Source organism: Schistocerca serialis, chromosome 10 (genome assembly GCF_023864345.2).
Source record: "Schistocerca serialis cubense isolate TAMUIC-IGC-003099 chromosome 10, iqSchSeri2.2, whole genome shotgun sequence".
Taxonomy (NCBI): domain Eukaryota; kingdom Metazoa; phylum Arthropoda; class Insecta; order Orthoptera; family Acrididae; genus Schistocerca; species Schistocerca serialis.
The window spans coordinates 228961690-228972305 of NC_064647.1; the positions used below are offsets into that span (position 1 = coordinate 228961690).

Sequence of the window (10616 nt, forward strand, 5' to 3'; positions counted from 1 at the left end):
AGGATGGGTGGGTGGTGGACGCGTATATCATTTAGCTACAATATAGCAGGACAGCAACTGGAAGGAGTTAATTTCATAATTTATCTGGGAGTACGCATTAGGATTGATTTAAAACGGAATGATCATATAAAGTTGATCGTCGGTAAAGCAGATGCCAGACTGAGATTCATTGGAAGAATTCTAAGGAAATGTGATCCGAAAACAAAAGAAGTAGGTTACAGTACGCTTGTTCGCCCACTGCTCGACTACTGCTCAGCATTGTGGGATCCGTACCAGATAGGGTTGATAGAAGAGAGAGAGAAGATCCAACGGAGAGCAGCGCGCTTCGTTACAGGATCATTTAGGAATCACGAAAGCATTACGGGGATGATAGTTAAACTCCAGTGGAAGACTGCAAGAGAGATGCTCAGTAGCTCGGTACGGGCTTTTGTTGAAGTTTCGAGAACATACCTTCACCGAGGCGTCAAGCAGTATATTGCTTGCTCCTACGTATATCTCGCGAAGAGACCATGAGGATAAAATCAGAGAGATTAGAGCCCACACAGAAGCATACCGACAGTCCTTCTTTCCACGAACAATACGAGACTGGAATAGAAGGGAGAACCGATACAGGTGGCTTGCGGAGTATGGATGTAGATGTAGATGTAGAACTCTAGCTGCATAACGAAGTTCATCTCAATATCCAAGTCCCCCTCCGAGGTACCCACCAACTCCCTTTGTCATCATGATGACCAGTCTGGCCACCCGCTGGACGCGCGCCGCGCTTGATGACGTGATAACCAAAGGCTTCGACGTTAGTGGAAACGTTATCTTCACCGAACATGACACCAAGCCGAAGCTGCGTTAAACCCGCCTTCCAATATGATATCTGAAATCTCTGTGGCTTATTCTATGCCCGATTGTAGAAAGGCATTGTAGCTACAGATGACGATACAAGGCTCGTACTATGAAGGCTGTCTAGAGAGTGTGTTTCAGGAGCAACAGGAAATATTTTAGGATGTGGCATTGTACAGTAACTCGATTGAAACATTTCGTGTAACATGCATCCAATTCTTGTAGACCAGAGGGATACAGCTGGTTACAGATAAATATTTTTATGTTGGTGCTATAGTTGATATGAGTTTATTTATCGATTGTCATTTTGAAGTTCATGTTCTGAGGTTGTTTTAGCTGAATTTTTCAGACTTTTTTGTGACTTGTTTGCCGTTTAAGCATTCCCGCACACGTTAATGAGTTGGTACATAAGTACATAGCGTTTTTCCATAAGTTTAGTAAACACAGGAAATACACATAAGAGAGACTTGAGTCATCAATAATATATTCTCATTCACTATTTGCAACAGCCTGACAACACTGGGGTGATTTTTCAATTCAGCGGCTGTAGAAATCACGTGGTTTCGAGGCGAAGGGCTTGTAGAGCAATGTTCGGAGCGCGTTTTCATCGTGAAAGCAAATTCCTTTGAGGTTCTTCAATAGAGAGTGGGAAAGGTGAATAAGACCTGGTAGTCAAGGGAACACTGCCTTTACATACACTAACCCCCAGGGCAGGTAACTGGGGCGTTAGCGGCCACCAGGCAAGAAAAATTACCGCTGGTTGAACTTAACAAATCGTAACAAGTTGAAAGCAGTAAACAGTAATAAGAAGTCGAGGAAAGCTGATGAGTTCGGCCTTCTCCGAGCACTCCACTTGCTGCTCTTCGCCTGGGCGACACTACGAGCAGCAACACGAAACCAACTCACTGGAGAATCGCGAGATCTCACAATGGTGGAGGTTTCCCTACTGGGATTGAAATTCACTCTGCGGTGTCACCGCCAGACACCACACTTGCTAGGTGGTAGCCTTTAAATCGGTCGCGGTCCGTTAGTATACGTCGGACCCGCGTGTCGCCACTATCAGCGATTGCAGACCGAGCGCCGCCACACGCCAGGTCTAGACACTTCCTAGCACTCGACCCCAGTTGCACAGCCGACTTTGCTAGCGATGGTTCACTGACAAATTACGCTCTCATTTGCCGAGACGATAGTTAGCATAGCCTTCAGCTACGTCATTTGCTACGACCTAGCAAGGCGCCATTATGATTTGCTATTTATCTTGTGATGCATGTACCGTCAGACCGATGTTCACCAATTATGGATTAAAGTTAACTATTCCAGCAGCTACGTACGTTATTGGCTATATTAATTACCTTGTCCTGTTCCAGACCTCACGCCAGCCTGCGTGAGCTTAAACGCGTGCCTTCCGGCTTCCTCCAAACCCCGTGAATTGGCTCCTGCCAATTCACAACACACTCATCTTAAAGCTTGCTGGATCCGGCTTACGACGAGGTCGTGCACCCTCGTGGCCACAGCCCTTCCATGCGGCAGTCCACGCGCGCCGCTTGCGGTCCCGGCGTGTTCTCGCACTGCGCCGACCTGGCTCCTCCTGAGTCCCCAAGGGAACTGGCCCTCACGCGACCCGGAACACCCACGACGTCGCCCCAAAGATAGGGCAACAGTTACTACATATCGATAACCTCCGCTGCTGCCACTATCGGACAGGCAACGCTTGCGAAACGGAGTGCCGCCAGTCAACACGAGAAGAGGACAAACAAAATCAACCATGTCAACTAAACGATACCATCTGGCCTCCAACAGAGCCGCAGCACGGCTCACCAGGGTAAGTACTTGGGCTCGAACAAACACAACTACACCAAAATCGTGTGGGAAATAATGTAAAGGTCTCTTATTGCACTAGTGATACTCCCGCACCTGCAAAACTCTGCTGTCGTCCGTTAGAGGCCTCTGCGTATGCCGCATTGCACACTGACCTGCCGGTACGCCAGTCGGGACCAGTAGGGACGGTGCAGTGTGCCTCTGAAGTTGCGTTTTGTGACATTACTTGTGTATTGAAGCGTCAGATGGTTCGGCGATTGGTAATCAATCTTGCTAATGTATTGCGATTGGTTGAGATGAAGTTACGAAGAACCCTTCGTGAGGATGGTATTGGTGTAGAAGACGAATCATTCGCATGTTTTCTGGTATCTATTATAGTGCAGAAATATGAGGATAAGTTGGAAACAGATACTGTTGTAACACTAACACATAATGATGATGATGATGATAGGGATGACAATGACGAACAACTCATTGCAGACGGTAGTGCTACGGCAAGTGCGGGAAGGGGCGATGGAAGCAGTGACTGTGAATACCAACCGTCTCCCAAGAAGAAGGTTTAAGTTGCAAGCATCATCATGGCATTTGATGACAACACACTGCAGAACATGTACGATGATTATTACGCAAGAGGTTTCGACACATACGACAAGCTTCTGAAAAGATACCCTAAACTGAAGTCTAAAAGCAATATTAAAAACATACTGGAGTACGTGGCAAAGAAAAGAGAAGGAAATACAGTTTTCAAAGGAAATCGTACACTGCTGTTCAAGACCATCAAGGAGCGTGTAATGGCGAAATTCGATGAAGCGCGAGAATGCGGTTCCGCCGTTCATTATTGGCATTTACAACATTGGGCATTGCACGTAGCCAGAAATCTCGGGTGTACAAACTTTACAGCTTCAGTAGGATTTATTACTAATATGAAAAACGAGTTTACGATAACATCACGCCGTATCACTATGCTCCCAGCATGAAAAGATAAGGATGACGAAGAAGAGCTGATTGAAAGATCTCAAATGTTTGTTGCTGACGTCAATGAGCATATCACGAGAGAAAATATCGGTATTAGTTCTGTATGGAACTGTGATCAGAGTCAGTTCAACTATGAACTTTCTTGTGACAAAACACTATCCGTGAAAGGGGAGAGAAACACTGTCGCGAAGTTGCAATCAGTTAACTGTGCAACACATAGTTACACGATCGATGTTGCTATATCAATGGAAGGACGATTGGCAGACAAACACTATATTTGCTTCCAAGAATCCAGTGGAAAGTTTGGACCCCGCGTGTCAAGGTAAATAGAAACGCGGTGCCCTCCAAATGTCGTCGTCGATGCAAGTGTGAGTGGGAAGATGACGAAACAATATCTGAAGACGTTTTTTCTGTCAGTTTTGAATCCACATTTGTCGAGAAAGTCATTGGTACTTTGTGACTCCTGGTCTGGACATAAGGATGAACGAGTACTACTGGAAGCATCTGGCGGAAAACATGTAGATTTAAAAATCATTCCGCCTAAAACTACAAAATGTGCACAACCTCTGGATGTGTATTTCTTCAGGCAATATAAAATATATGCCAAGAGAATAACAGGCTTCATTAAACTACGTTCCAGTAATATGCAGCCGAAATTGCACGACAGATTCTTTATCATGAATATGCATTCTGTCATTAACAGCCAGTTATCTGCGGGAGTATACAGACCAATTCTTCGTTACACGTGGCAGAACGCTGGCTACGATACTGGTGAACCAGTGAACAACTTCAAAAGAGTCATTGACGTGGCGTTCAACACTGATATTATAGAATGCGCAAATACGCCATGCGATCAACTTGCATTTCTTCACTGTGCGTTTTGCAGACATTCGTATTGCTCGGAGCGTTTTATTGACATTCTGCATTTACATTTGTAGTTAAGATTGCTGCATTGCGTATGGCGTCTACAATTACATCTACAGTGAAATCTAGAGCGTGACTGCAGAGTTTTGCAGAAAAACGACACCCACCAGCACATTCAGAGGTACATAATGGTCCAGTAACCAAACGTTCATACAGATCTGTTTGTTCGAGCCCAAGTACTTTCCTGGTCAGTGAAAAATCTGAGGACGCAAGGTCAGGTGGGTACGGAATGACTTCGTAACTCAACTGCTGTAGCGTTTTTTGCCAGTTTAGCAGAATGTGGGTCGGCGTTCTCGTGGAGTAGCATCACTGCACGCATCCCTCCTGGTCGTTGTTCTTGGGTTGCATCTGCAAGACGCCTCAGTTGTTGACAATAAATGTCAGCAGTGATGGTTACACCTCGGGGAAACAGCTCATAAAACAATATGTATAAATGACCTAGTAGACAGTGTCGGAAGTTCCATGCGGCTTTTCGCGGATGATGCTGTAGTATACAGAGAAGTTGCAGCATTAGAAAATTGCAGCGAAATGCAGGAAGATCTGCAGCGGATAGGCACTTGGTGCAGGAGTGGCAACTGACCCTTAACATAGACAAATGTAATGTATTGCGAATACATAGAAATAAGGATCCTTTATTGTATAATTATATGATAGCGGAACAAACACTGGTTGCAGTTACTTCTGTAAAATATCTGGGAGTGTGCGTGCGGAGCGATTTGAAGTGGAATGATCATATAAAATTAATTGTCGGTAAGGCGGGTACCAGGTTGAGATTCATTGGGAGAGTCCTCAGAAAATGTAGTCCATCAACAAAGGAGGTGGCTTACAAAGCACTCGTTCGACCTATACTTGAGTATTGCTCATCAGTGTGGTATCCGTACCAGATCGGGTTGACGGAGGAGATAGAGAAGATCCAAAGAAGAGCGGCGCGTTTCGTCACAGGGTTATTTGGGAACCGTGATAGCGTTACGGAGATGTTTAGCAAACTGAAGTGGCAGACTCTGCAAGAGAGGCGCTCTGCATCGCGGTGTAGCTTGCTGTCCAGGTTTCGAGAGGGTGCGTTTACTGGATGAGGTATCGAATATATTGCTTCCCCCTACTTATACCTCTCGAGGAGATCACGAGTGTAAAATTAGAGAGATTCGAGCGCGGACGGAGGCTTTCAGACAGTCGCTCTTCCCGCGAACCATACGCGACTGGAACAGAAAACGGAGGTAATGACAGTGGCACGTAAAGTGTCCTCCGTCATACACCGTTGGGTGGCTTGCGGAGTATAAATGTAGATGTAGATGTAGACGTCCGGTGTCGGCGGATAAGTACGATACTGCAGTGCCTATGTTATTGAGAAGTACGGTGCCTATAACTGATGGCTGTCCATATTCGCAAGAGCGAATACATTTCATACATTCTGATGAGCCAAAGGCAACGGCCTTGCCACAGTGGATACACCGGTTTCCGTGAGATCACCGAAGTTAAGCGCTGTCGGGCGTGGTCGGCACTTGGATGGGTGACCATCTTGGCCGCCATGCGCTGTTGGCATTTTTCGGGGTATAGTCAGCCTCGTGATGCCCACTGAGGAGCTACTCCACCGAATACTAGCGGCTTCGGTCAAGAATACCATCATAACGCCCTTCCTGTCCGCATCCTCCACTGAGGATGACACGGCTGTCGGACGGTCCCGGTAGGCCACTGGTGGCCTGAGGACGGAGTGCTGATTAGCCAAAACATTATAACTTGCTGCTTAATAGCTTGTGTGCAGTCTTTGGAACGAAATACGTCACTGATTCTGCGTATGCGGCAGTTTGCTGGTAGGTTTGTCGAGGTATGTGGCATTAGATGTCTACGCACACGTCATGTAATCCGCGTAAATAACGGACCGCTGATTTGCGTAAGCGGTGATACCGCCCGAAGCGACTCAGATGGGTCCCATAGGATTTACATCACTGTAATGGTCCCCAAATCACTGAAGCTCGGACAGTTATACTGCAGAAAGATGACCTCGCCTTTGTGGAAGACATCAAGCGTGGTGGGATGCTGGTGGTTCGTAGCTGTCAGCGTGTCTTCAATTACTACTACAGATCCCATGCAACCGCAGGACAATATGTCCCATAGCATAATACTGCTCCCAGCAGCCTGCGTCCGTGGCGCGCTGCACATTTCGAAAAAAAAATTGGAAATTTGTGGTAAGGACTACGGGACGAAACTGCTGAGGTCATCGGTCCCTAGGCTTACACACCTACTTAATGTAACTTAGACTTACGCTAAGGACAACACACATACCCATGCTCGATGGAGGGCTCGAACCTTCAACGGGAGGGGGGAGGGCGAGGGGGGAGGCCGTGCGAACCGTGACAAGGCGCCTGAGACCACGCGGCTGACCCTTGCGGCACGCGTTTCGACGCGACGTTCACCTACATAACGGCGTTTGTGGAGACGACCATGGAACTAGTGTTGCAAAAATGTGATTCACTCGAAGAGCCTGCATGAGACCGTTGCTCGGGTCCCAATGGTCCCGTGCCCACTGCAATCCTAACTGACGATGTCACTGTGTCAACATGTGACACGTACACCAGTGGCCATTAAAAATGCTACACAACGAAGATGACGTGCTACAGACGTGAAATTTAACCGACAGGAAGAAGATGCTGTGATATGCAAATGATTGTCTTTTCAGAGCATTCACTCAAGGTTGGCGCATGTGGCGACACCTACAACGTGCTGACATGAGGAAACTTATCAGGAGCAGTCGAGATGACAGGCATCTTATCCGCATGGCTGTAACGGATCGTACAGCCACGTCTCGATCCTTGAGTCAACAGATGGGGACGTTTGCAAGACAACAACCGTCTGCACGAACAGTTCGACGACGTTTGCAGCAGCACGGACTATCAGCTCGGAGACCATGACTGCGGTTACCCTTGACGCTGCATCACAGACAGGAGCGCCTGTGATGGTGTACTCGACGACGAACCTGGGTGCACGAATGGCAAAACGTCATTTTTTCGTACGAATCCAGGTTCTGTTTACAGCATCATGATGGTCGCATCCGAGTTTGGCGTCATCGCGGTGAACGCACATTGGAAGCGTGTATTCGTCATCGCCATACTGGTGTACCACTCAATGTGATGGTATGGCGTGCATGGTTACACGTCTGTCACCTCTTGTTCGCATTGACGACATTTCGAACAGTGAACATTACATTTCAGATGTGTTACGACCCGTGGCTCTACCCTTCATTGGATCCCTGCGAAACACATTTCAGCAGGATAATGCACGACGGCATGTTGCAGGTCCTGTACGGGCCTTTCTGTATACAGAAAATGTTCGACTGCTGCCCTGGCCAGCACATTCTCCAGATCTCTCACCAGCTGAAAACGTCTGGTCAATGGTGGCCAAGCAACTGGCTCGTCACAATACGCCAGTCACTACTCTTGATGAACTGTGGTATCGTGTCGACGCTGCATGGGCATCTGTACCTGTACACGCCATCCAAGCTCTGTTTGACTCAATGCCCAGGCGTGTCAAGGCCGTTATTAGGACCAGAGGTGGTTGTTCTGGGTACTGATTTCTCAGGACCTATGCACCCAAATCGCGTGAAAACGTAATCACATGTCAGTTCTAGTATAATATATTTGTCCAATGAACACCCGTTTATCACCTGCATTTCTTCTTGGTGTAGCAATTTTAATGGCCAGTTATGTATATACAGATATAATGTACTTACTAAAGTGATATGTAGATGTGTAATTGAAATTACATAGGAATATGGTGTACTTATTCACATATGGAGGTGAGCGTATAATTCACTTACTTTCAAATATGTACTGACGAGCCAAAACATTCTGACCACTGATGTTGGATGTCGCCTGGTGACGTTGCGGCCACGTGACGCGGTAACATAAGTGGGTAAGCGAAGCGGACACGGACGGAGGATCACCCTAGCGAAGATGTGGGATCTAAATGGGGAAATCGACTGAGGTAAGGGACTTTGACAAAGGGTAGATTAATATTACACAGAGCCTGGTAACGAGTATCAAGAAAACGGCGAAGTTGGCCGAAAGTTCACGTCTACTGGTGTGAGCAACTATGGAAAGAGGTACGAGGGGCGTTTGAAAAGTCCGCCCAAAAATAATAACTACTTACGTGTTTGGGGTAAACTGTTATATCCTAGCCAGTAATGCCACCCGAGCCCGCTGCCAAAAGGTTGGCAGCATCAAAGTCCGGACGCCGTCCGCATAAGCAGCGCCAGCGAGACAGGAAATCGCCGCAAGTCTGCGCGCGCCACCGCTGGCTTCTGGCTTCTTAAGCGCTGGAGTCGCGAGCGCTAGGATTCTCTCCCGCCGTCCTTCGTATGTCACCATCCATAACACCGATTCCTACACCTTTTTCCCCTCCGCCGGTGTGCCCCAAGGCTCCGTCCTCTCCCCCCTTCTGTACCTGTTGTACACGGCGGACATGCCGCCGCCGTCACCCCCCGTCCACCTTCTCCAGTTTGCCGATGACACCGCCTTCCTTGCCCTTGCCCCCACCCTACAGCGCTCCCAACGCCTTCTCCAATCCCATCTTGACCGGTTCACCGCTTGGTGCAACCAGTGGTTGCTCAAGGTCAATCCTTCCAAAACCCAGGCGATCATTGTAGGCAAAACCACCCCTTCCTTCCGCCTCCTTGATTTCTATCTCACCGTCTATGGCCGTCCCATCGCCCTCACTCCCACCCTTAAGTACCTTGGCTTCACCCTCGACCATCGCCTCTCCTGGACTCCCCATCTCCAGACAATCCAAGCCAAGGCACGTTCCCGCCTCCGTCTCCTCAAGCTCCTTTCTGGCCGTACGTGGGGTCTGGACCCCTCCACCATCCTCCACACCTATAAATCCCTCATCCGCCCCATCCTTTGTTATGCCCATCCAGCATGGATCTCCGCTCCCCCTACCTTTTATAAATCCCTCCAAATCCTTGAACGCCATGCTCTCCGCCTCGCCTATCGCATCCGTCTCCCCTCCCCCACGCGGATCCTCTACGATCTCATCCCCTTCCCCCACCTCCTCCTTTTCCTTGAGAGGATACGGATCCTGTACACCTCCCGCAAACTCGATCCTCCTCACCCGCTCGTCTCCCCGATCCTCTCCCACCCCCGCCCGCTGCCGCGCCTGTATTCGCACGTCCCACCCGGTCTCCATCTCTCCACCCTCCTTACCCTCTCCCAGGGTGGCTTCCGCCAGCTCCCCCTCCCTGATGATGCCCTCCTCCCTTCCATCTACCCCTCCTACCAACTTTGATCCTCCCCCCTCCTCCTGTACTTATTCCTCCGGGCACCCTCCCTCCCTCCTCTCCCTTTTCCCTCCCTCCTCCTTTTCTCCCCCCCTTCTCCCCCGGGCCTCCCCTCCCCTGTTCCTCTCCTCCTGCCCCCGACTCCTCAGCCATTGGCATCCTTTTTCTCCCCTCTCCCCCACCTCCCCCTTCTACCCCTCTTGGCAGGTCCCCGGACTCGCACACGTTACGTGGACATTCGCGCGCCGGAGGTCGCCGCCATCAGTGTTTTGTGTGTTTAGTGTTTAGTGTTTAGTGCTCATCGTCCCCTCCATCGTTCACCAGTGCCATCATCATCTTCAGTGGTTGTGCATCGTCTCATCAGCTAGCAGTGTGGATTATCGACGAGTGTGAACGGCTCCGTGATTGTCTCTATGTGTCTCCTGTTTTATTGCCCGCCGCTCTGTGACTTATGTGTCTTCTCCCTGTTTTTGCTGCTTGTGTCTTCTATGGCTGAAGAGCAGCGTAGTGTGCTGCTGACAGCCTGCCTGTTGTACAGGTTTTAAAATAACAATAAAGTAAAAAAAAAAAGAGCGCTAGGACAGTTCTGTATTCGCCGCTCAGTTGTATACTCGCCACCGAATTGTGTACTTGCTAGTCAGTTGTGTGTTCATCGCAACAGAGTTGTTGTTTGTCGTCAGCCGACGCTGACCTAGCCGCTCCGACTCGCACTAGACAGATTTCTGTAGACACGGAGTTCACTACTGTGTTTCTGTATCTTCGTTAATAAAGATAAGTACCGACTTTTATTTAATCA

General features: G+C 48.7%; 1 pseudogene; it reads left to right on the forward strand.

Annotated features, from left to right (window-relative positions):
- The first annotated feature begins 5972 nt into the window (after positions 1-5972).
- Positions 5973-6090, forward strand: LOC126425407 (5S ribosomal RNA; annotated as a pseudogene).
- Positions 6091-10616: the final 4526 nt, after the last annotated feature.